Source organism: Hylobates moloch, unplaced genomic scaffold, assembly GCF_009828535.3.
Source record: "Hylobates moloch isolate HMO894 unplaced genomic scaffold, HMol_V3 SCAFFOLD_1, whole genome shotgun sequence".
Lineage (NCBI taxonomy): Eukaryota > Metazoa > Chordata > Mammalia > Primates > Hylobatidae > Hylobates > Hylobates moloch.
In genome coordinates, this window is record NW_026652276.1 from 56262093 (window position 1) to 56285341 (window position 23249).

Consider the following 23249-nt stretch of genomic DNA (forward strand, 5'->3'; position numbering starts at 1 on the left):
GTAATGAGTGAAACAGAATTCAACTATTTCTATGCCCCAACTTAGTAATGTTTTTCTATTAGGTAATATTACAGTTATATGAAACATGACTTTCATTTTAGGGCCAACTTTTAACTTTGGATTTTTAAATATTGAAGTAGAAAATAGATTGATATAGATATTATGTATTGATATAGATTGCATGTATTATGAACCAAGTGACAGAACTGAAATTAGAATTTATGGCAGATCTCACACCTCTAAGTATTCATGGCCATTTAAATATGAGAAACGTCTTTTTTGCTGACTATAGTTTTTTATCTAGTATGTCTGGTATTCTTGATGAATGTGAAATATTTATTATGTTTCAGAATTAAAATGGGTAAAATATAGTGGCAGACTCAAATGATTGCAATTATACTAAAGACAAAAAAGTCGAAGTATCATTATTCTTTAGTTACCTGCTAATATTACAAGAATTATTCCAAACATCTTTATTTCCATTATATAATTATATATGTAATTATATAATATATTTTATTTAACGTATGCATATACTTGGCATGTCTTATATATAATTCTCATAACATCTTTCTTTTGCAGACATACAGACACTCTAAAAGCTTAAGAGATCAATTATTCAACTTCAAGAACTGAATTTGAACACAGATTTTGAGCTTCCAAATCAGGTGCATTTTCTGCTATTTCACAAGGATCTGTCTCTGTCTCTGTCTCTGTCTCTCTCTCTACATATACATACATATATATATATATATATATATAAAGTTGTGTTTATTTTGGTAAAATGGGCAGGACAATGTATTTATTAGGTATAGCCCCATATATATATATACATATATATATTTACAAAATATATCTTCATATTTTTTACCAAATATACATACTAAATATTATATCCAAATATATGTTCATATAGTTGGATATATATAATATTATATATTTTAATGAAATTATTGTGAGAAGAAAGCATATATAAAAACCGCAAAAATGAATTTTTTATAGAGAGGCAATAGTAAGTTAAATGTAAAATTTTGATTACAACTTGGAAAGTTACATTTGTGGACACCTGCATCTCACATGTAAAGTCAATTTGGTGGTTTTATCTCTAATAATGAAATTCAAGAATGCAGTGTGTCCATTAGGTATCAGTATGGTTTGTCTCTCTCTCTCTCTCTCTCTTTTTTTAAAGCAGCTGCACAGGGATATTCATCCAAGCAGAAAGATAATACCAGAGTTCCAAACTGGAAGCTGAATAGCAAAAGGAAGAAAAGCACTTCACATAAAATAGTCAGGCATGCTTTCAGGACTAACTAAACATGGTGAGGAAACAGGAATGATAATAGTATCTGAAAATTTGTTGCCTGTTATCATAATTAGTTTTGGGGTATTACGAAGTAAAAAGAACACACAGATTTCGAGATGAATATATGAAAAACCCCATGTCTAAATTAATGGTCACAGTGATACAGCAGGTATTACCAAGAATGTAGACAAAACTACATAATTTTGTATAGCATTTGTTAAAGCCTGGCTTAAATAAGACAAACTTCTAAATTAACCTTTTTATAATCCTCCATTGTCTATCAAATTAAGCACACTGTTTTGTTAAGCCCTTTCATAACACGTTTCAAACCTATCTCTCTGAATTTTCTCTTTAAACTTTGTGAACTCTATCTTGTTAAACTTGTAATTCCTCAAACATATTTAGTGCTTTGTGATTTGTCATTTCCTTTTGCCTAAACCACCCTTTCAGCTTTTTGCTTTCTTTGCTCATCATTCAAGTCCATTTTAAAGTCCAAATCTGTCTTATGTATTGAGTCTTTCTTGAAGAAAGAAAGATTTGGTTTTTAAAAGGAAGAGCATATTCAGCATCTCTAACTGAATATGCTCTCCGTTTTCTTAACCTCTCCAGGACCTGTCTTTTTCATCAGATTTTCAGTGAGTATGTAGATTTACAGCAGGAAACTTCACATAAGAAATACCAGTAAATTAGTCCTTTGAGAGTTCATTTTTAAAATCAATGCTAATGGGTCAGTGCAGGGATAGAAGGGCATCCAAAGGAGGAGAAAGAGTTCTCAGTTCTAAAATATTGGATCATAGTCCTATTGTGTATACTAACATATTGAAACAATAAATGAGACACTCATGCTAAATTAGACTTGAGTACAATAATGAAGAGAAGTCTCAGGCAAACTTCAGCAGTGGCATCCAAAGGGGCTTTTCTTTTATTTTTATTTTTATTATTATACTTTAAGTTTTAGGGTACATGTGCACAACATGCAGGTTAGTTACATATGTATACATGTGCCATGTTGGTGTGCTACACCCATTAACTTGTCATTTAACATTAGGTATATCTCTTAATGCTATCCTTCCCCCCTCCCCCCACCCCACAACAGGCCCCAATGTGTGATGTTCCCCTTCCTGTGTCCATGTGTTCTCATTGTTCAATTCCCACCTATGAGTGAGAACATGTGGTGTTTGGTTTTTTGTCCTTGAGATAGTTTTCTGAGGATGTTGGTTTCCAGCTTCATCCATGTCCCTACAAAGGACATGAACTCATCATTTTTTATGGCTGCATAGTATTCCATGGTGTATGTGTGCCACATTTTCTTAATCCAGTCTATCATTATTGGACATTTGGGTTGATTCCAAGTCTTTGCTATTGTGAATAGTGCTGCAATAAACATATGCGTGCATGTGTCTTTATAGCAGCATGATTTATAGTCCCCAAAGGGGCTTTAAAGGAAAGGAAGCCTTAGGGTCATCATTTGTATATTTTAGTAAGCAAGCATGTCTTTAGGGTGTTTAAGCGTTCTGTGAAGCTAAAGGACATTAGGTAGTATAAAGATTCTAATGGAAAGTCATCTCAATAGTGAAAATCTTGCTACCAAATGCATACATATGCTTGCATTTGCATCCATTCTCTCTTTCTTCCTCCTGCTGTCCTGCTTTAAGGGAGGAAGTATCCCTTCTCTTATATAAGCCTAATCATAGCACCTATGTTCTGGATCCCATCCCCTTTCCAGGTTCTCATATTGTATTCTACCCACTATTCATTCAATCTCTATATCTCTAAGTGTTTAATTGCAGAAGTCAAAAGATTAAATATTATTTTCGAGATCTCAGGTTAGCATCATTCAAATGCCAACTCTGAGATAAGGATTCAGGAGCAAGGAGTTTATTTGACGGTTTCGTAGTATGTTAACAGAAGAGTACAGAAGTGATGCCGGGTAGGGAAAGCAGCTAACAGAAGGTGGCAGTTAAAGTGTACTAACCGTGTGGTCAGTTGGACCTTGATCAGAAATTGGTAGGGAACACATGCCTCAGAAGTATACTACTTGGAGGGTGTACTTCCAGTAAGACAATGTGAGTTTTGTGGACCCGTTCCCAAGTGAAACTGGTGAAAATTATTTATTAAAAACCCACTCTTTTAAGTCTTTGGGAAATGATCCCAAAGGTGTAGAGAAAATAAACATTTGCTAATTAAAATCTACTAAAAATTGGTAAGAATGGTGAGAATCTGTGGTATTTGTATAGAGACTCACTCTCTTCCTCCCTTCTCCCAAATCATCAAGAAAGAAACTACTGCAGACTATTTCAGCCAAAAACACAGGTCTCCTTCTCCCCTCAGCTCCCAGTAAGAGGGCTTTCTTTCTTTTTTAATTTTTTATATATATATATAATTATACTTTAAGTTCTAGGGTACATGTGCACAATCTGCAGGTTTGTTACATATGTATACATGTGCCATGTTGGTGTGCTACACCCATTAACTTGTCATTTACATTAGGTATATCTCCTAATGCTATCCCTCCCCACTCCCCCCACCCACAACAGGCCCCGATGTGTGATGTTCCCCTTCCTGTGTCCATGTGTTCTCATTGTTCAATTCCCACCTATGAGTGAGAACATGCGGTGTTTGGTTTTTTGTCCTTGTGATAGTTTGCTGAGGATGTTGGTTTCCAGCTTCATCCATGTCCCTACAAAGGACATGAACTCATCATTTTTTACGGCTGCATAGTATCCCATGGTGTATATGTGCCACATTTTCTTAATCCAGTCTATCATTGATGGACATTTGGGTTGGTTCCAAGTCTTTGCTATTGTGAATAGTGCCACAATAAACATAAGTGTGCATGTGTCTTTATAGCAGCATGACTTATAATCCTTTGGGTATATACCCAGTAGTGAGATGGCTGGGTCAAATGATATTTCTAGTTCTAGATCCCTGAGGTATCGCCACACTGTCTTCCACAATTGTTGAACTAGTGTTGGTGGGACTGTAAGAGGGCTTTCATCTCTGGAGAGGTAGGATGGTTCATCCTTCCCCCAGTTACCTGCCCTTGAGCCTAAGTTCTCGATGAGAGTTCCTGAGAGGCAGGAAATCCCTTCTCCTGCTCACCCCCACTCATGGTATAGAGGTTATGCTTTAGGCAGGGAGCCACTGAAAATACTGAAGCCTCAGTCTCCATGACTCAAATTCATAAAGTGATGGGCCCACCATGGGAGAGGCAATCTGACAAGATATGAGGCTGCTGCGTGCCTTCTCAACCCTAATGAAGCACTTAGCTCCTAAAGTGGCGGCTGTCACTCATAGAGAAGTGCACCATTGTCCCTACTGCCAGATCCAGAGACATAGCTCAGGTATTTTGCCTGGAGAGAAGCAAAGCATAAAACTAATAACTACTAATCTCTTCCCCAAGGAACTCACTTTATGTGTAACCCAGGCTGAAGAAATTCAAGCCTAAAAGTGTTCTCAGAAACAGTGGAGGTAATAGTGAAAGGCAATTGGAAGGAGTTTGTAGATTCATCAGATGTATATGTTAGACTGCAGGCCAGTTAGTTTGCCTGACAGAACCTAGGAAATAGCAGCTGGAATCCGCCTGAGTCAGAACAACTCTTAACCACTGGCCTCCGGAACTACCTCTCAAAGGAGCCCAGATTTGATTATCTTTATCTGTGCAACAGTTTATATTCCAGAGTACTTCACAAAAATAATCTAGACAGTCATTAAACAAATTAATAAGCAAATAGCAGTAATAAGTTCTGAAGAGTGATGGCCAGTACCTAGTGTTGTTATAATTTATTTAAAATGCCCAGTTTTCAACAAAAAAATTTGAGATATAAAAAGAAACAGAAATGTATGACTCAAACACCAAAAAAAGCAGGCATTTAAAACTACCTGTGAGAGTAACCAGATGTCAGATTTTAACACACAAAGATTTCAAAGTAGTCATTATGAATATGTTCAAAGTAATGAAAAAATGATAAATAGAAGAAGCTATGAAGACAATGTGGTATAAAATAGAGAATAAAAATAAAGAGATAAAAATGATTTATGAAAAGAACCAAGTGGAAATTCTGGAGCTGAAGAGTCCAATAAATGAAATGAAAAATTAACTAGTGGTGCTTAATATTTATAACATTGTGTCATTGAGTTTGGTGACATAAATTGACAGAAGAAAGAATTATTGAGCTTGAAGGTAGATTGATAGAGATTATGCAACTTCAAAACACAGAGGAAAGAAATGAAGAAAAATAAACAGATCCCTAGAGAAGCGTTGAATACTATTAAGCATACCAATATATGCATATTAAGAATATCAGGAGACAAAGGAGGAAAAAGTATTCAAAAAAATAGCCTAAAACTTCCAAAATTTACTGAAAAACAAGAATCCACATATCCAGGAAGTTCAGTGAACTCTAAGCAGGATAAACACAGAGAGCTACAAACAGATACATGACAGTAAAAATGCTAGAAGCCAAAGGCAAGGAGAAAATCTTGAAGGCAGCAAGAGAAAAACAATTTGTCATGTACAAAGATAGACCATTAAAATTAATAGCTAACTTCTCATCAGAAAAAAATGAAGACCAGCAGAAAGTGGGATAACATATTCAAAGCACTTGGATGAAAAAGACTATCAAGCAGGAAGCCTGTACTTAGCACAGCTATCTTTCAAAAGTTAAGTTAAGAAAAAATAGACATTTGGAGATAAACCAAAATGGAGAGAATTTGTTGTTATCAGACTCATCTTACAAGAAGTACTAAAGGAGGTTCTTTAGCTTGAAAGTAAGTGACCTCAGATGGTCACTTGAAAAAACAAAAGCATTAGTGAAGATAATTATGCACTTACAAAAGACAGTTATAAATGCATTTTTCTTTTTTCATTACTTAGAAAGAAATTGTATAAAACAATATGTATGTATCTATTATTGCGCCTATAATGTATGGAAATGCAATACATTTGATAAAAACAGCAGAAAAATGGTGAATGGGAAAGGATTTGTATTGGAGTAAATAAATGCTAAAAGATGGTAACTTGAATCTACCAGAACAAATGGAGAAATGATAAATAGAAAGGTTCATATAACAAAAGCTATAAATATATACTTGGTCTCCTTTTAGTTTCTTTAAAAGACATAAAGTTATGTAAATTAATATTTATAACATTCTATCATTGGGTTTGTAATATTTATAGATATAAGATACACAACAAATAATACTATAAGGGGAGGAAGGGAATAGAGCTATGTAGCTGTAACATTTGTATATCTTACTGGAGTTAAGTTAGTACACATCTGAAGCTGGTTCTGACACATTAACATGTACTGCTGACCCTTGAACAATGTAGGGGTTAGGGGTGCTGACTCCACATGCAGTAAAAAAAATCCCCTATAATTTTTCCTCCCTGAAAACTTAACTAATAGCCTACTGTTGACTGGAAGCCTTATTGATAACATAAACAGTACTATATTTTTACAATTAAGCTAGATAAAAGAAAATATTATTAAGAAAATTATAAGGAAGAAAAATATTACTATTCATTAAGTCGAAGTGGATCATCATAAATGTCTTCATCTTTGTCATCTTGTCATTGAGTAGGCTAAGGAGAAGGAGAAAGAGGAGGGGTTGTTCTTGCTGTCTCAGGGATGGTAGAGAAGGAAGAGGTGAAAGGGGAGGTAGAAGAGGCACTCATAAATACTTGTATAAGTGGACTTGTGTAGTTCAAACCCATGTTCAAAATTCAACTGTATATAATAAGCTGTAGAACAATCACTAAAGAAATAAGTCAAAAGTTGTCCTAAAGATGTTATTAAAGAAATTTAATTATCACATTAGAAAATATTAACAATCAAAATAAAACAATGAAAGCAGCGTTGAACAAAAAGACATGAGATAAATAGAAACAAAAAGTAAAATGAAAGACAAATATTATCCAACCATAATAAGGAATGAAGTGCTGATACATGCTACAACATGGACGAATCTTGAGACATTAATGCTAAGTGAAAGAAGTAAATCACAAAAATGACATATTATATGATTCAATTTATAGGAAATGTCTACAATAGGCAAATATATAGAGACAGAAAGTAAATTAGTGATTTCTTAGAGCTGGCATGTAGATTGGGAGATTGGAGAATGACAGCTAACTAGTATAGAGTTTATTTTTGAGTAGATGAAAATGTCCTAAAATTGACTATAGTGATGGTTACACATATCTGTGATTATAACAAAAATTTTCAAATTATAAACTTTAAACTGCATACTTTAAATAGATGATTTATATCTTTCTATATAAAATAGTTGTGTAAATTACATCTTAATAAAGCTTATAAAAAATAAAAGAATATCTCGCCTGAGTGATGAGGATAATTAGACATTTATAACCACCTCCCAAGAATCAATTGTTGAGTTTGCTTCTGGTAGTGGTGATTCCTTTGCACTTCCAGAAAGTGGCCTTCCCCAGTTTCAGAAACATGCCTTAATCACAGAGATGCACACATTTTAAACTACAATTTGTCCAGATCACACTGATTGTGGTAAGGTTTGAGGTAAGTGGACCCCTGAGAATATCGACTATAGTCTAGCCTTTCTACTGCTCAGATCTATTTACATCTTTTGTTTTTTTTAAATTTTACTTTAAGTTCTGGGATACATGTGCCGAACGTGCAGGTTTGTTACATAGGTATACGTGTGCCATGGAGGTTTGCTGCGTCTATCAACCCATCATCTAGGTTTTAAGCCCCACATGCATTATGTATTTGTCCTAATGCTCTCTCTCTCCTTGCCTCCCACCCACTGACAGGCCCTGGTGTGTGATGTTCTCCTCCCTGTGTCCACATGTTCTCATTGTTCAGGTCCCAATTATGAGTGAGAACATGCGATGTTTGTTTTTCTGTTCCTGTGTTTGCTGAAAATTATGGCTTCTAGCTTCATCCACGTCCCTGCAAAGGACACGAACTCATCCTTTTTTATGGATGCATAGTATTCCATGGTGTATATGTGCCACATATTTTTTATCCAGTCTATCATTGACGGGCATTTGGGTTGGTTCCAAGTCTTTGCTATTGTGAATAGTACTGCGGTAAACATACATGTGCATGTGTCTTTATAGCAGAATGATTTATAATCCTTTGGGTATATACCCAGTAATGGGATTGCTGGGTCAAATGGTATTTCTGGTTCTAGATCCTTGAGGAATCGCCACACTGTCTTCCACAATGGTTGAACTAATTTACACTCCAACCAACAGTATAAAAGCATTCCTATTTCTCCATACCCTCACCAGCATCTATCATTCCCTGATTTTTTAATGATCACCATTCTAACTGGTGTGAGATGGTATCTCATTATGGTTTTGACTTGCAGTTCTCTAATGATCAGTGATGATGAGCTTCTTTTCGTATGTTTGTCAGCCACATCAGTATCTTCTTTTGAGAAGTGTCTATTCATATCCTTTTCCCACTTTTTGATGCTTTTTTTTTTTCTTGTAAATTTGTTTAAGTTCCTTGTAGACTCTAGATATTAGACCTTTGTCGGATGGGTAGCTTGTGAAAATTTTCTCCCATTCTGTAGGTTGCCTGTTCAACTCTGATGATAGTTTATTTTGCTATTCAGAAGCTCTTTAGTTTGATTAAATCCCATTTGTCAATTTTGGCGTTTGTTGCAATTGCTTTTGGTGTTTTAGTCATGAAGTCTTTGCCCATCCCTATGTCCTGAATGGTATTACCTAGGTTTTCTTCTAGGGTTTTTATGGTTTTAAGTTTTACATTTAAATCTTTAATCCATCTTGAGTTAATTTTTGTATAAGGTGTAAGGAAGGAGTCCAGTTTCTGTTTTCTGCATATTTACATCTTATATTAACTATATCTAATTACTGTTTCTTAAAAGTTGTACCTGGTTATATATATTTTTTTAAACAAACATTTAAAATCACAGGGTTGGTGAGAAAAACTACAGTCACCCCTCTGTAATTGGTACTAAGGCTGCAATGGAAATTCATCTTGTTTCTCTAGCATCTGATCTAGAATCCTCTCATGCTTAGATGGCTTTGCTGCTCTAGATTCCCTTCTTTGGTTGGATAACACAATCCTCATCAGTGAATGTCTAAGCTTGTCATTACCGTACTTCTCAGATTGGAGTGTCTGCAAGTAATTGTTTAGAGTTAATACTGGATAAAGAAACAATTTTTTAAAAATCCAAGTCTTATCCACTCTTTTATTAAGCCAGTCTATCACCCTTAAGATCTAATCCTTAGCTGTTTTCACTGAGGCTTTTTGGCAAATAATTTATTTTTTCTCAAAGCTGGGGCAGCCCTTTCTTTCTCAACTGGAAAAGACCTAGTTAGGTGCTTAGAAGCCATGAAGGATACTTCTTAAGTGGGACAAATATATTCTTGCAAAATGTATTCTAACTAAAGCTTCTATATTATTTCCAGGTGAGGGAGGGTGCTATCTTCTAGCAAGAGTATAGTTGACAACTTCGGCAGGATCAGAGGGTTCCAGGGAATCAGAGAATCAAAGCTCTTAAGTGCATCAACCAGATGTTACAGTAGTTCTTATTAGTGCTTTGATGTCAGCAGAGGAAAGTTGATAGGGTTATTAATTTAAAAGTTCTCTGCAGTTCTGCTACAGTCACAACCAAATCTTGGCCTAGTTTTCAGACTAATCTACTGTTTCCTTTCTGAAGATGAAGCTTTTTAAAAAAAAAAAAACACACCACCATAGAGACTTTTGGCTTCCAAACCTGACCCTAGATGGTGGTTGGCTAATTTCAGGCTGTCTGTTTCTTTGTTCAGTGAATCAATTGCACTTAACAGTTACACATTTCTAATAGTATCATTGCTACTATATCCCTCACACAATACGGATATTGGATAAGCTATCACATTTCCACCTGTGTACCATCCCAATTCATCAAAGACAAGAATCTTATTTACTCTAAAGCTACTATATTTCCAGGAATGATTGCAACTCCACTTAAAACAAAAAATGGTTCCTTATTGCCATATGGCGGGTGTGATGTTTTTTATGTGTCAATTTTACCAAGCCATAAGGTGCCCAAATATTTGGTTAACCATTATTATAAGTGTTTCTGTGGAGGTGTTTTTAGATGATATATAAACATGTAAATTTGTAAACTGAGTAGAATAGATGATCCTCTGTAATGTGCATAGGGCTTTTCCAATTAGTTGAGGGCCCGGATAGAACAAAAAGGATAATACTTTCCCAATTAAGACAGAATTCTTCCTGCTTGCCTGCCCTTAGAACTGGAAATTTTTTTTTCTGCCTTTGGACTCTAACTAAAATATCAATTCTCCTTGGGTCTCCAGCCTGCCAGCCTTCAGATGGAAACTACGAAGTGGGCTCTCCTGGTTTTCAGGCCTTCAGACTCAGACTAGAGCTAAATCATTGTCTATCCTGGTTCTCTAACTTACTGACTTATTCTGCATATCGTTGGAACTAGCCTGTTTCCATAATCACATGAACCAATTCCTTATAATAAATCTATCTCTCTGCCCTATATGTAAAACTTAAGTCGGTTGCTCTCTCTCTCTCTCTCTGTCTGTCCCTTAATTTATATATATGTGGTTCTGTTTTTCTGGAAACATACAATGGGTGAGTAATTCAATCTCAGAATCTTACCCAGAGGATAAGCTTTCTGTGGTCACCTCTGGTATGCTGGATTCCCCCAAAAGCATCTGTAAAATAAAGAGGTCATTTCAGATGATGTCTAACTTATTTTATTGTTTTCATTTTACCATTTATGACTTTTTAGGATGTCTAGAATATACCATTCCATCTGGAACAAGTCTTGTTTGACATAATAGAATTGCTCTGTTAATAAAAGAAGTATTTAATCCATGAAAGAAAATCTAAGGTTTATTAGTAACTGACAATTTGAACCAAGCTGGTTTAAGGTCCAAAGTTGAGCTAAGCTTGAGGAGAGACTCAGGGTCTGAGGAATGTTACCTAGAAATTAGGGAACAGCAACAGGAGATAATTTCTAATAATGTAATTTTGTTTGTATTCCCAAGAGACATTTCTTTAATGTGAGCACATGTTTTGTTCATATGTTTTAAAGTTATTGTTTATTTTGCAGTACATTTGATTACCCACATTACATATGGGTTGATGTAAAAGTAATATTCTTAAATTCAGAGAACATAAAACAAAAGTAACTCCACTTTAAAAAAATGCCTGCAATATTATCTTATTATTAAAAATATACTTACAGTTCTAGATCCTAAACTCCTGCTCAGTGTAGCAATCTTGTCTACAAATAATCTTTCCACTTTTTAAAAAATTCTCAGTGATCTAAGATTGACTACCATATAAGCAGCTTGCTTTATTAGTAACTCTTTTGAGTTGAAATTTCTATTTTATACAGCTTCAAAATCTTCCTATTTTTAACTTTTGCTCGGTGGTTAGAGTTATATCCTTTGGAGCTACTGCCCCTATCTCTAGTTGTCTATTAAAATGTTTCCAACTCATAAGATAAGTGGCTTGTTGAGCATCACTTTCACTATCTACATCACTCCTCTCTTTGCCCTTTGGCACTCTACCCTACGTGATCTGATAAAAACAGAACAAAGGTAATGTTATTTTTCTTTCTCTAGATTCCATGTTTATATTGTTGTGGTTGTGTAAACTTTAGAATAGATTCTAAAGGTTATTTGTATCCTTATTTCCACATATCTAAATTTGGGGTAATGTTTTATACTTAGGATTAACTTTCAATTATCTCTGTAGTAAATTTTAAATGGAAGTTGCTAGCCTCCTGCTGAGGAAGAGGTGGTGCCTGTACGACTTTCCCCTCTGTCAGTTGTTATATGCTTTGGAAACAGAAAATTATGCTTATAGTAGCCTTCACAGTGGATATGAATGTTCACTTAATACATGTGGATATTTGATAGATATTATTTCTTGAAATTCAAAGTAAAATATGATTGATATTGAAATGTTCTGCTAATTTAAGACATCAGTGAATGTGTTCTTTTACTTCTCCATTGGAACATGTAAATCAACTATTAAATTTACAATGCAGGTCTCTTTTTTCAGTGCTTAAATTGCAATTTGTAAGATATGTGCAGAAGAAATAATAACATCCTCCAGCATCATATGTTTTAAAAGAAATACTGTAACTGGCAACAAATCTCTCAGGACACATAATGTATAGCATATCCATCCGTATGTGTCCTTAGTTTGTCTTGGTCAACTGGTTCCTCACATGTGGCTAACTTGTAGATCAGCAGGCACTGTGCAATGTCAGGCTATTGTGCTGAGGTTCCTTTCTGTTTAGAAAGAAGTAACCTGCTTGTGTTCCTTCAAAGTCCTGAACAGTCTGATTTCAGCATTTTGGCTTTCTTTTTATGTGAGGTGAAATAGCAAGCTGTGTATAAGTCACAGATGTGAATGCTGAATAGTTAAGGGCACTGTTGTTAGGAAAAAAACAACTCAAAAAAATAAAAAAGGAACAATTTCTGCTTCAGTTGCATGTGAGTATCGATTTTAGAGGACTTAAAAGCTATATTTTATGGTCTGTTACCAAAATAGCGTTTGCTAAACTTAGGGATAAAACCACCCTTTTGTGTTTTTTAGGGATAAAACACGAAAAGAGTAATACAAATTTAAGTTGTAGAAACCCATTCAGACTTCTAAAGTGAGATCTCTTAAGAGAAATTATTTATAATGAAGAATGGCATCATTCTTTAAAATCTATATATAACTATCAAATCTCTAGTAATTTAACATATGATGCTGAAAAGCCAGTTGTTAGTTTTCTCACATTAAATGAAAAGTGAAAACTTAAAAGTACCAATATAGTTTCAAGGAAATATCTATGGTATTCCAGGTTAAAAGCACAAAAAAAAAAAGGCAAAATGAAAACAATTCTTTATAGCTTAAAGATTTAAATACTTAACTTTACCATCTTATTCATTACATAAAAATAAAGTTAAAATAGGGTATCAAGTTGCAGATAAAAATATGAAATTTCAACTATAGATGTCCTGACATTTATGATGAAGTTCAGATATTTCTGCAAATGCATGAGGACTTTAAAAGAACTGAATGTTCTGGTTAATTAGCTTAGTGATCTATTCAAATTTGCAGTGGTCTTGACTGGTGTTAAATAAACTTCCCATAAAATGAAATATGATGCATGTGAAAAATCAAAGATTTACTCAGATTTACCCATTTACCCACTTTCATCTTTACCCTTCATCTTACCGACTAGCACAATAAAGCAGAAAAGGGAATGACTTTATAAAAAAACATAATCAACTGTCTTTTAAAAGATTAATAGATCCAATTCACACATGAATTCCTGTGTCTTTGTTCTGCTATATTACCCCTTAATATGGGACTCTGAGCTTGACCACATGACTTACTTTGGCAAATGGGACATCAGTAAATGTGATACAAGCACAGGCTTTACAAACACTTAACACATTGAAGCTTAATCTCTTGAAAAGCTGCCACTGTGTGAGAAAGTCCAGGCCAGTCTGCTGGAGACACATGGCCCACCTGACAGCCAGCTGCAGCCTCCAGACATGAGGGTTTCTCAGACCATCCATGTGCAATTGGTCCACCATATCATTGCAGTTACATAAATGACCCTGACACAGACAGCAGAAAACCACACAGTTGACCACAAAATAAATTGCTAACCCAGAGTTATAGATTACTAAAATGTGTATTGTTTACACCACTACATTTTTGGGATAGCAATAGAAAACTGACAAAAACAGCTGCCTAAACTCACCTTTTGGGCCAAATTAGTAAAAGAGTGAACCACAGAATTTTTGCCTATGTTGCACAGAGTGGATACCGGAGGTAGATGAGTTAACCTCAGGAAGCAAAGACAGTCTCAAACATCAATTCTCCAGGGGTGAGCAGAGAAAACAAGCCAGGCATAAAACCAAACACGTAAATTCACTCAAGGAAAAAGGAGAAAAGGAGTTTGTGCAGAAAAAGTTTAATGATGCCCCTGAGGTGAGGAATAAAGTCAGAGAGGAGTCTTTTCTGGAACACCAGGGTTTTAAGTATGGCTTGTTGCTTTTTTTTTTTTTTTTTTTTTTGTGTTGGTAATCTGATTACAGGGTTAAAACCTAGAAACGTATTAATTTTTGATAGGTAATATGTAATTCTCATTTATTTTTAAATCTTTTTAACTAAATGGATTTCAAATGTACAAAAACATAATAAATGTGAACCTACCATGTTAATATTTTGACATTGTCTTTATACCAATCTCTATTGTTTTCTGACTTAATAAAATATCATACATGCAGTTACCTTTACTATCTCCTCTATTAGTCACATGAGTGACTGATAAATATATTTATTCACAATATACAAAATAGCTAACACTAATTTTCTAAGGGTGACTTGATGTCCTCTGCTGCATCGTGGGGAAGTCAGGGAGCTCCTGAAAGGGATGGGAAGACTAGGAAGAAAAACTTTAAGGGGGGTTAAGAGTCATTATTATTAATTATAACTGGTACTGAATTATTTTTAAATATGACTACAACTTTCCTAGTATATACTAATTGGGAATCATATAAATATCTTTTCCCAGTTTGTGGTTGCCTTTTTACTGTGTTAATGATATATTTGATACATTTATTTTGATGTTGGTGTATAGAAGCTTTTGTATTTAATGCCTTCATATGAATCCATCTTTTTCTTAATGATCAGTGCCTTTTGTATCTTGGTAAAGAAATCTTTTGTTAACAAAATATTTTCTTAAAAATTGTTCATGGCGGGCGCGGTGGCTCACGCCTGTAATCCCAGCACCTCAGGAGGCCGAGGCGGGCAGATCACGAGGTCAGGAGATCCAGACCATCCTGGTTAACACAGTGAAACCCCGTCTCTACTAAAAATATAAAAAATTAGCCGGGCATGGTGGTGGGCGCCTGAAGTCCCAGCTACTCGGGAGGCTGAGGCAGGAAAATGGTGTGAACCCAGGAGGCGGAGCTTGCAGTGAGCTGAGATCACACCACTGCACTCCAGCCTGGGTGACAGAGCGAGACTCTGTCTCTAAAAAAAAAAAAAAAAAATTGTTGTTCACCAAAATATTTTCTAATATTTCCTTCTAAAATGGGTTTTTCATTTTTGCATCTTTAATTGACATAAAATTTATTTTTCTTTATGGCATTAGGTAGAGATTTAATTTTATCCTGTATCATAGAGATATGCTGATTCTGCCACTTACTAGCAGTGTGTCCTTGTCCAAGATACCTACCTTCTGTGTACAATAGTTTCCTCATCGATGAGATGGGATTAATAATAGTTTTTACCTCATATATCATTTAGAAGATTAAATAAAATAATAGTGTAAACTACAATGCCTGCTACATAATGATCACCCTGTACTTATTCGTTAATAGACCTAACCACTTATTCAGCACCATTTATTGAATAGCCCCTGCTTCACCTGTTGAGTGCCTCATGTACACATATATGGATTAATTTCTAGGTTCTCTGTTCTGTTTCTTGATATATTAATTCTTTGCAACAATACTCAAATTTCAATTATTGTAATTTAACAGCAATTGTTATCTGATGGAGTGAGTCCCTCCTAAGGGTTACTTAAAAACGTTTGGGCTTTTTACTCATATATATTAAATTTATGTCAAAGTTGTTAATTTCTGTTAAATCAGTGTTGGAATTTTGATTAGAGTTGCATTGAATTTATAAGTTATTTGGGCTAAAACTGTCATCTTGATGATATTGATTCTTCTGCTCAATAAAATAGTATATCACTTCATTGATTTAGGTTGTATTTTATTTATTATAAAACCTATCTGTATTAAGTAAATTACAAGGAGGATATGGTTTCTTTGAATCCTGGTGTAGGCTGCTCATTTCTCACGCTCCAGAAACCAACGAGCTTGGAGACAAAATTGATACAGTTAGAGTTGTTGGCATATCTCCTCCCTGACTGAAATTCTTGCATAGTGTACCCATTACCCATAAGATAAAATTTTCAAACTCTTTAATGTGATACAACAGCTTCCATGACTTCCTAGTTTATTTATCTAGTCCAGGTATCTTCACTAAATGTCCAGACTTGTATATCCATCTAATTGTTTACCATTTCCATTGAATGTCTAACAGATATTGAAAGCTGACTCATTTCTTGACACACAGTCTCCCCACTGACCCTGGAAGCTCATTAAATGGCATCATCATTCACTCAATAGTTCAAGCTTGAAAACTTTAAGTTATTCTAGACTTCTGTCTTCCTCTTGCTTTCACATTTCAGATCAGTTCATCAGCCTGGTATTACTTTCTTCAAAATATATCTGAATTCCAACGTTTTCTGCCTACCCCTGCCCCCAACTGGCTACCATGTTAAACCAAGCCATCATTGTTTTTTGCCTGGGTTAGTGAAGAAACTTTGAAACATATGTTCATTCTCCTCATTTTTTTCTCCCTTCTGATCAACTATCCACATAACAAGCTAGGCACTCTTAAAATAAAAATCAGATCATGCTATTTACACGCTCAGAACCCTCCCTTATCTTCCTATTATACTTGGGTGAAAAAAACTCTTGTCATGTCCAAGGAAGCCTTCAAGTTCTGGCCTGTCCTCTTCTCAGGTTTCATCTCTTATCACACTGTTTAACAGTCTTCCCTGGATATGCTTGTCCCCTTGCTGTTTCCTAATCAGACAAACAGACTTCTCCCTCAGGACCTTTGCACTGCCTATTCTCTCTGCCTAGAATGCTTTCAGAAACAGTTATTAGACAATGTGGACAAGGTAATAAATATTAGCAACCCTTGGAAAATGCTATGTAACAAATATGAGATCATTGACTGGGAAAGGACAATCTAACTTTAACAATTAAGATAAAATCTTTAAATGAAAGATTATTAAGTTTGAATTTATGAAATATATTTATGTTTCAAACATTTTAAAAACTATAAATTTTGAAGAACTGGGAAATTTATTTCTCACTGTATTAGTCTATTCTCACATTGCTAGTGGTTTAATTGGCTCACAATTCTATAGACTGTATAGGAAGCATAGCTAGGGAGGCCTCAGGAAACTTATAATCATGGCAGGAGGTGAAAGTGAAGCCAGTACATCCTACATGGCTGGAGCGGGAGGAAGAGAGAGTGATGGGGGAAGTGCCTCACACTTCCAAACAACCAGATCTCGTGAGAACTCTATCACGAGACAGCACTAGGGGATGGTGCTAAACCGTTAGAAACCACCCCCGTGATCCAATCACCTCCCACCAGGCCGGACCTGCAACACTGGGGATAACAGTTCAACATGAGATTTGGGTGGGGACGTAGAGCCAAACCATATCAGTAACACTTTGGTCACATCACATCAATGAGTAAATAGGTCCTGGGCTAATCTCAATTGGCCTTTTAAAATTCATCTCATCTATATTTGTGAAACAATCAGATAAAATATTTAAAAGCCTTAAAAAGAAAAAATATCTTTGGAGGTACAGTTATTTCGTAAAATGTGAAAACACAGAAGTATAAAAGATCATCTAATTCTCATTTTCTTCCTCCTAAGAATGAAATATTTTCAATGTTTAAATATTGTTTTTCCTGGGAACCTTACTGCCTATGATAGTGTTAATTGGTTGTCCTGGACTGTGTCTTAGCTTCCCATCTTCCCAATTTTCATATACTTAGTAGAATGTGGATTGTTCTCAGAGCATTATCCATTTGAGTAATGAATATAAAGCAACTTCCATAGAAAGAGGCTGTATTTAGGCTTAAGATATTTTATAACATGACTCCCTACCCCCAGCCCACCTGCCTAGCACTTTGTTACTAGAGCGTGATTAGGACTTCCCTGCTTCTTTCTTCACTGTCAATGTTTGGGGAGTGTGTTTGTGTATGTGCATGTGTGTGAATAGTGTGAGTGTATGCATGCACATGTGTGTCTCTACTGAGGAATACAGGGATGCTGGTAGCAGGGGAAGAGGATCTAATTTTCTTTGGCTTATTATTTTTTTCTTAGCAGCCAGTTAGAGCAGTGGAGTAGTAATTACAGTTGCCACAACTTTTAACAAATTTTTAGGAAGCAATATTTAATAAATAAGAATCTTCTGGCTGGTTAATGTTTACATGTACAAAGATATCTTTGCTTCATGATATGTTTTGGGTCTAAAAACACAGTTATTTTATGACACTTATGTATTTGTATTGCTTTTGCTTCTCTTTTCTGATGGAAGAAATCAATAATAATTAATAGAGAGAAAGGGCTCTCTAGACCAAAAGTCTGCCAAAATTGAAAATTGGAGTGTTGTCAGTTGACCTGGGGAAGGAATGAATCCTCTTTGTAGAAAAATATCAGAAACACAAGTGAATGTGCATTGTTCTTAGTCCAACCTAAGAATGCATTGATCTGGGTTGGTTTTATTAACTAACACAACTTTATTATTAGTTGTTAATGTTAGTTAATACAACTAACCCAGATGAATGCATTCTTAGATTGGTTTTATGACATTCACATAAGAAAAGGTACATGAAAAACTATAATCTTCAAAATGCATTGAGGTCACTGAGCTTTCTAGCTCCCGCTTCTTGGTCATTCCAGTTAAAAATGTTATGTTCGAGATGTAAACTTTAACAGGATGATCTATGCTAACTCCATTCCCCTCCTCCTATGTACTTTCTTGCCACGGGTAGCGTTTCATCTCAGAATGGATGTAGAAAAAGTAGATAAAAGTAATTATAGAGGAAGTAGGTAACCCATTCCCAAGTTGCTTGAAAGAAATAAGAGATGGCCAGTTTTAATGTTTACAGATTTTTCATTTATCTGTCCAGGAAAAGCTGGAGTACTCAATAAAATATATTTCTAATGTTAATTTTGGCTAACAATTTTACTCATTTTTTGGCAAAAATAATGATTAATTCTCAGTCCAATTTATCATATTATGGTGTAAATTTCTCTCAAATGATTGCCAGAAGTTGACCGTCAGTCCTAGTTTTTGAGGTTACAGTAGTGTTTTTTGACGTTGCAGGAGTTTTTGTTTATTTGTTTGTTTTCTTTTTTAAGGTCCAGTGTATTTTCAATTGGAATGTTCAAAGATTCTACATTAGGAATTACTTCTGGGGAGCTCATATTTTAAAACCAAACTAGTTCTTGTTACTTTCAGCAATATATTTTTTTTGAAAACAGGCTTTCCTTTCTACTGCCTCAACTTTATACTTATTTCTTATGTTTCCCCCAAGGGCTTAATTATGAATCCCTTCTAGGCCTTTTCTGAGCACTAATAATGTTTAGAGGTTGGTGAGCTCTTTGTTAATGCTTTTCCCAACTGTCAGGAAAGAAGCTATTTATTTCCTCATTTGTGTCTTCCTACTTTACCTGTGTGGAATAAACCATATTTGTTTTTTACTTTCTCCAATAAGATATACAAAATTTGGGGCATGTACTGAAACTATGTATTTGGCCAATTTTAAAATGTTTTTAGATTTAACATACTCTTTATTTTTGTCCATATTCCCCATCTAAAATTTATAAATATTAAGATAGAGCTAGAGATATATTTTTGATAGATACCTACCTGCTAGAAGCTAAGGCACACATTGTAATGACAGAAAATTTTGATAGCAATACATATAATTCTTATTCTTTTTTCTATTTTTTTTGTGGTCAGCCTCATTGTACTCTACACAGGAAAGATGATACTCTGAAACAAAAGTGTTAAAACATCTGGAAAATTCCAATGTTATTTGGTACTCCATAAATAAGAGAAGTGCTGGAAATTGAAAAGTTTCTAAAATAAGAGTTCTGTATTGTTGATGTGCATGTACTGTTTTCTTCTTGGGCATGTGCACTGAAGGAGAAAGAAATAATTCTATACAATGGCTGGCTGTGCTGAGCATGGACATCATAGTGAGGGAAGACTAAGAATAGCAACAACTAGTCTAGAAAGCTTCCACTGTCCCAAACAGTTCTTAGTTGCCGAGAACCACTTTTGTCTGCTACTTTCTCACAAAGACCCACACTTTGGCTGCTACACTGCACATCTTGCTCAGAAGTGTAGTAAGTTTATTATCCCATTGTACTTTTTCACGTACTTGACCTGCCTGTCAAACTGCTTTGGAAGTGAGAAATAGTTTGTGCACATTCAACCCCTCATCACACTGCCCAACAGTGAGGGGGCCTCCTTCTGTGTAGTCATGGCTAATATGCTCTGTCTTAGAAATAATAGATGAATTGTCTACCCTCATCCCTAAACTTCTGGTATTGCACAAAGCAAACTGAAGTAATAATGTAACCCCTTATTTTAAAATTTAATATCTTTTATAGCCTGCTGTCTAAGGCAGTTCCTCTATGAATCTGCTGACACTTTAAATTCTACTTTGGAAGCTTCCTCTCTATTTCAAATATCCACTCCACTCAAAATTTTATATAAACTTATCCCCTCTACACACTATCAATAGGAAAGTTCTTCTTTATTTCCTAAGGCATTCTAAGTCACTTTTGTAACTAGCTCCCTTAGAGAAAACCACTAAATCTTGCTGCTTACACAGCAGCCCCAAATCTTACCATAGTGCTTGTCAAAGACAGAGAAATATCTTCCGTGTAAGCTCCTGCAAGGTTCACAGGCTTACTAGATTGTGCTTTCTAGCTAATAGGAAAGAAAAGAAAACTGCAGAAGCCTCTAGAGAACCTTCTGGGAGAAAGTAGATAACACAAAATAAAATCACTGTTTTATTTTATTAAGGACCTTTGTGAAGGTTCATTTGAAACAATTTAGTCTGTCTAACATAATTAAGTCACTAAGCAGCATCAGATAATAGCCAGTTACTGTCTTGGAATAATAATGTTTAATTCATCTATAATCACTCTAATACATCTCTAGGAAGCATACACAGCATTTTATAAAGTACAATTTGATGAGTAAGGACAGTTGAATGATGAATCATAAAATAAATTAAATTGTAGTCATTTGAACTGATATTCGAAATTTATGGCTGCCAGCTGGCAACCAGAGGATTTTTAAAATATAAATTAAATAAGTTCAATAAAGTTATCCAGATAGAAAATCTGCAGCTGGAATATGAGAATTATTTCTTTTTAGCCTTCACCAGAAATGAGTTTTTTGAGACAGTAACACTAAAGAATATTTAGGCAGGGTCACAGTGGAAGCAATACTGTGTCCAATGAGATCCACTCTGGTAGACTCCCAATCCATCAGCTCTTAATAATTCGTGTTTCTCAGCTGGATTGAACAGATCCTGATCAATTGGAGTAGAAGAGAGAGAAAGATAGAGGTTAGATTTAGATAGAAGATTTTTTTTTGGCTACAGTATAGAAATAAAATAAGTAGAGTTTGAAATGAGATTGTTAAAAGGATTTAAAAATATTATGGATGAATATGTGATATAAACCTTAACTGCAGCCCAATTTCTGTATTTACACAGGAAATTTAAAGATTATTTTCTCTGTTATTTGAATGGGAAAGCCCTGCTTGAGCACAGCAGAAATCTTGCAGCTTTTGTGATTGTAGAGAAGGCAAATTAGGTCATTGAAACTTTCAATTAACTGGGTTCAGGGTTAAATCTCAAGGTAATTCTATCATCTGGAAATGGTAATCTCTGAATTTCAGAAGCTGTAGCAACTTCTGTATTGCTGAACTCATACTGATACTCAGCAAGATTGAAGCTGTTAAGAAATTACATCTACTTGCCTAGAATCTGCATTAGAGTTTATTGGTTTAAAATTGTTTAAATGTGCTTTTAGTCAATTGTTAAAAACACAGTATCAATTTTACATAATTGTTAAAGATGATATATATTTAAATTTGTTTTGGTAGCTTATATATACTTTCTTCTGTCCCTGGAACCCTGAGGCCTAAAATCTGACAATACAAGGGCCTTCCATTTTGCAGCATGTTGGAAGACAAGGAAATACAAAATAAACCAAAGCACTGAATATAATTTCCTGGTTATGAGTAACAGAAATCTAGAATCTCCTATTATCAATTTCTGATTGTGTAAAAATTGGGGAGATTCCAAAGCATCTAGGAAGAAATAGTCCTGAGATTTAGATATATTGGAATAAAAGTAAAAAATGGAGATTAACTATATAAAGAAGATACATGATTGCTCCAAGTTATAGATTTTATTTTTTAACCCACTAAACGTTGATGAGCTATGTTCCAGGTTCTGATTAGGTCCTGGGAACATGATAGTGAGATAACAGAAGAAGCCTCTGTCCTCATACAAACAGATTTGGATTGAAACTGAACAGATGGCACCTTACCAAACACTGTCATAATTAATGAAGAAGGGAATGTAAAGTCTAAAATGCCAATATACATCATGGAACTGAAATTTACTTTGAGACAGCATGATCTTTGGGAGGCATATGGGTATATAGCATTCAACCAGTGTTTGTAACATCATGCAATGATCCATTTATAAGGATCCATGGAAGAAATATTCTCAGGACATTCACAGTGATATCTTGCTTCTTTTAAGAAAATACGTTGTTTGGCTTATAAACACTATAAATTGCATTTACCCTCTTGCATTGGCTGCTCAGAATCTCAGTAATAAATTTGAGGCCAACACCTGGCAATGTAATAGGAAAATCAATGTATGTTTTTGATGCTTTAGTTTCATAGACTCTACTTTTAGAAAGAAATAGGACATTAAACAAACATACAAATCAACAGCAATCACAATCATGGTTCCATTTGTAAAACTGAAGCTCTTCAAAGCATTGGAAACATATCAGTCTTCTCAGGTAATAGGACCTAATCCTGCCCTTGAACATTTTTTTTTTGGTGTTTTCCTTAAAGAGCCCTATTTTATTAAGATCATCCTCCAGGTTTTAGAAGAATATGTGTTCCTATCACAATAAAATATACTCATAGTATAATTCTGTCAATCTAGACAGAAAACGATGGTAAAAAAACATGAGAAGGGTGGAAGTTGACACTGTTGAAGGACATCTTGAGAGAGAG

The 23249-nt window shown here is 34.9% G+C and overlaps 1 long non-coding RNA gene across 2 annotated transcripts in view; it reads left to right on the plus strand.

Annotated features, from left to right (window-relative positions):
* Nucleotides 1–579: 579 nt before the first annotated feature.
* Nucleotides 580–23249, plus strand: part of LOC116810569 (uncharacterized) — a 46328-nt gene continuing 23658 nt past the window's right edge. For both annotated transcript variants that reach the window (XR_004370322.2, XR_009213991.1), the window contains exon 1: nt 580–668. This is a non-coding gene — a long non-coding RNA (uncharacterized LOC116810569). The remainder of the gene's footprint in view (nt 669–23249) is intronic.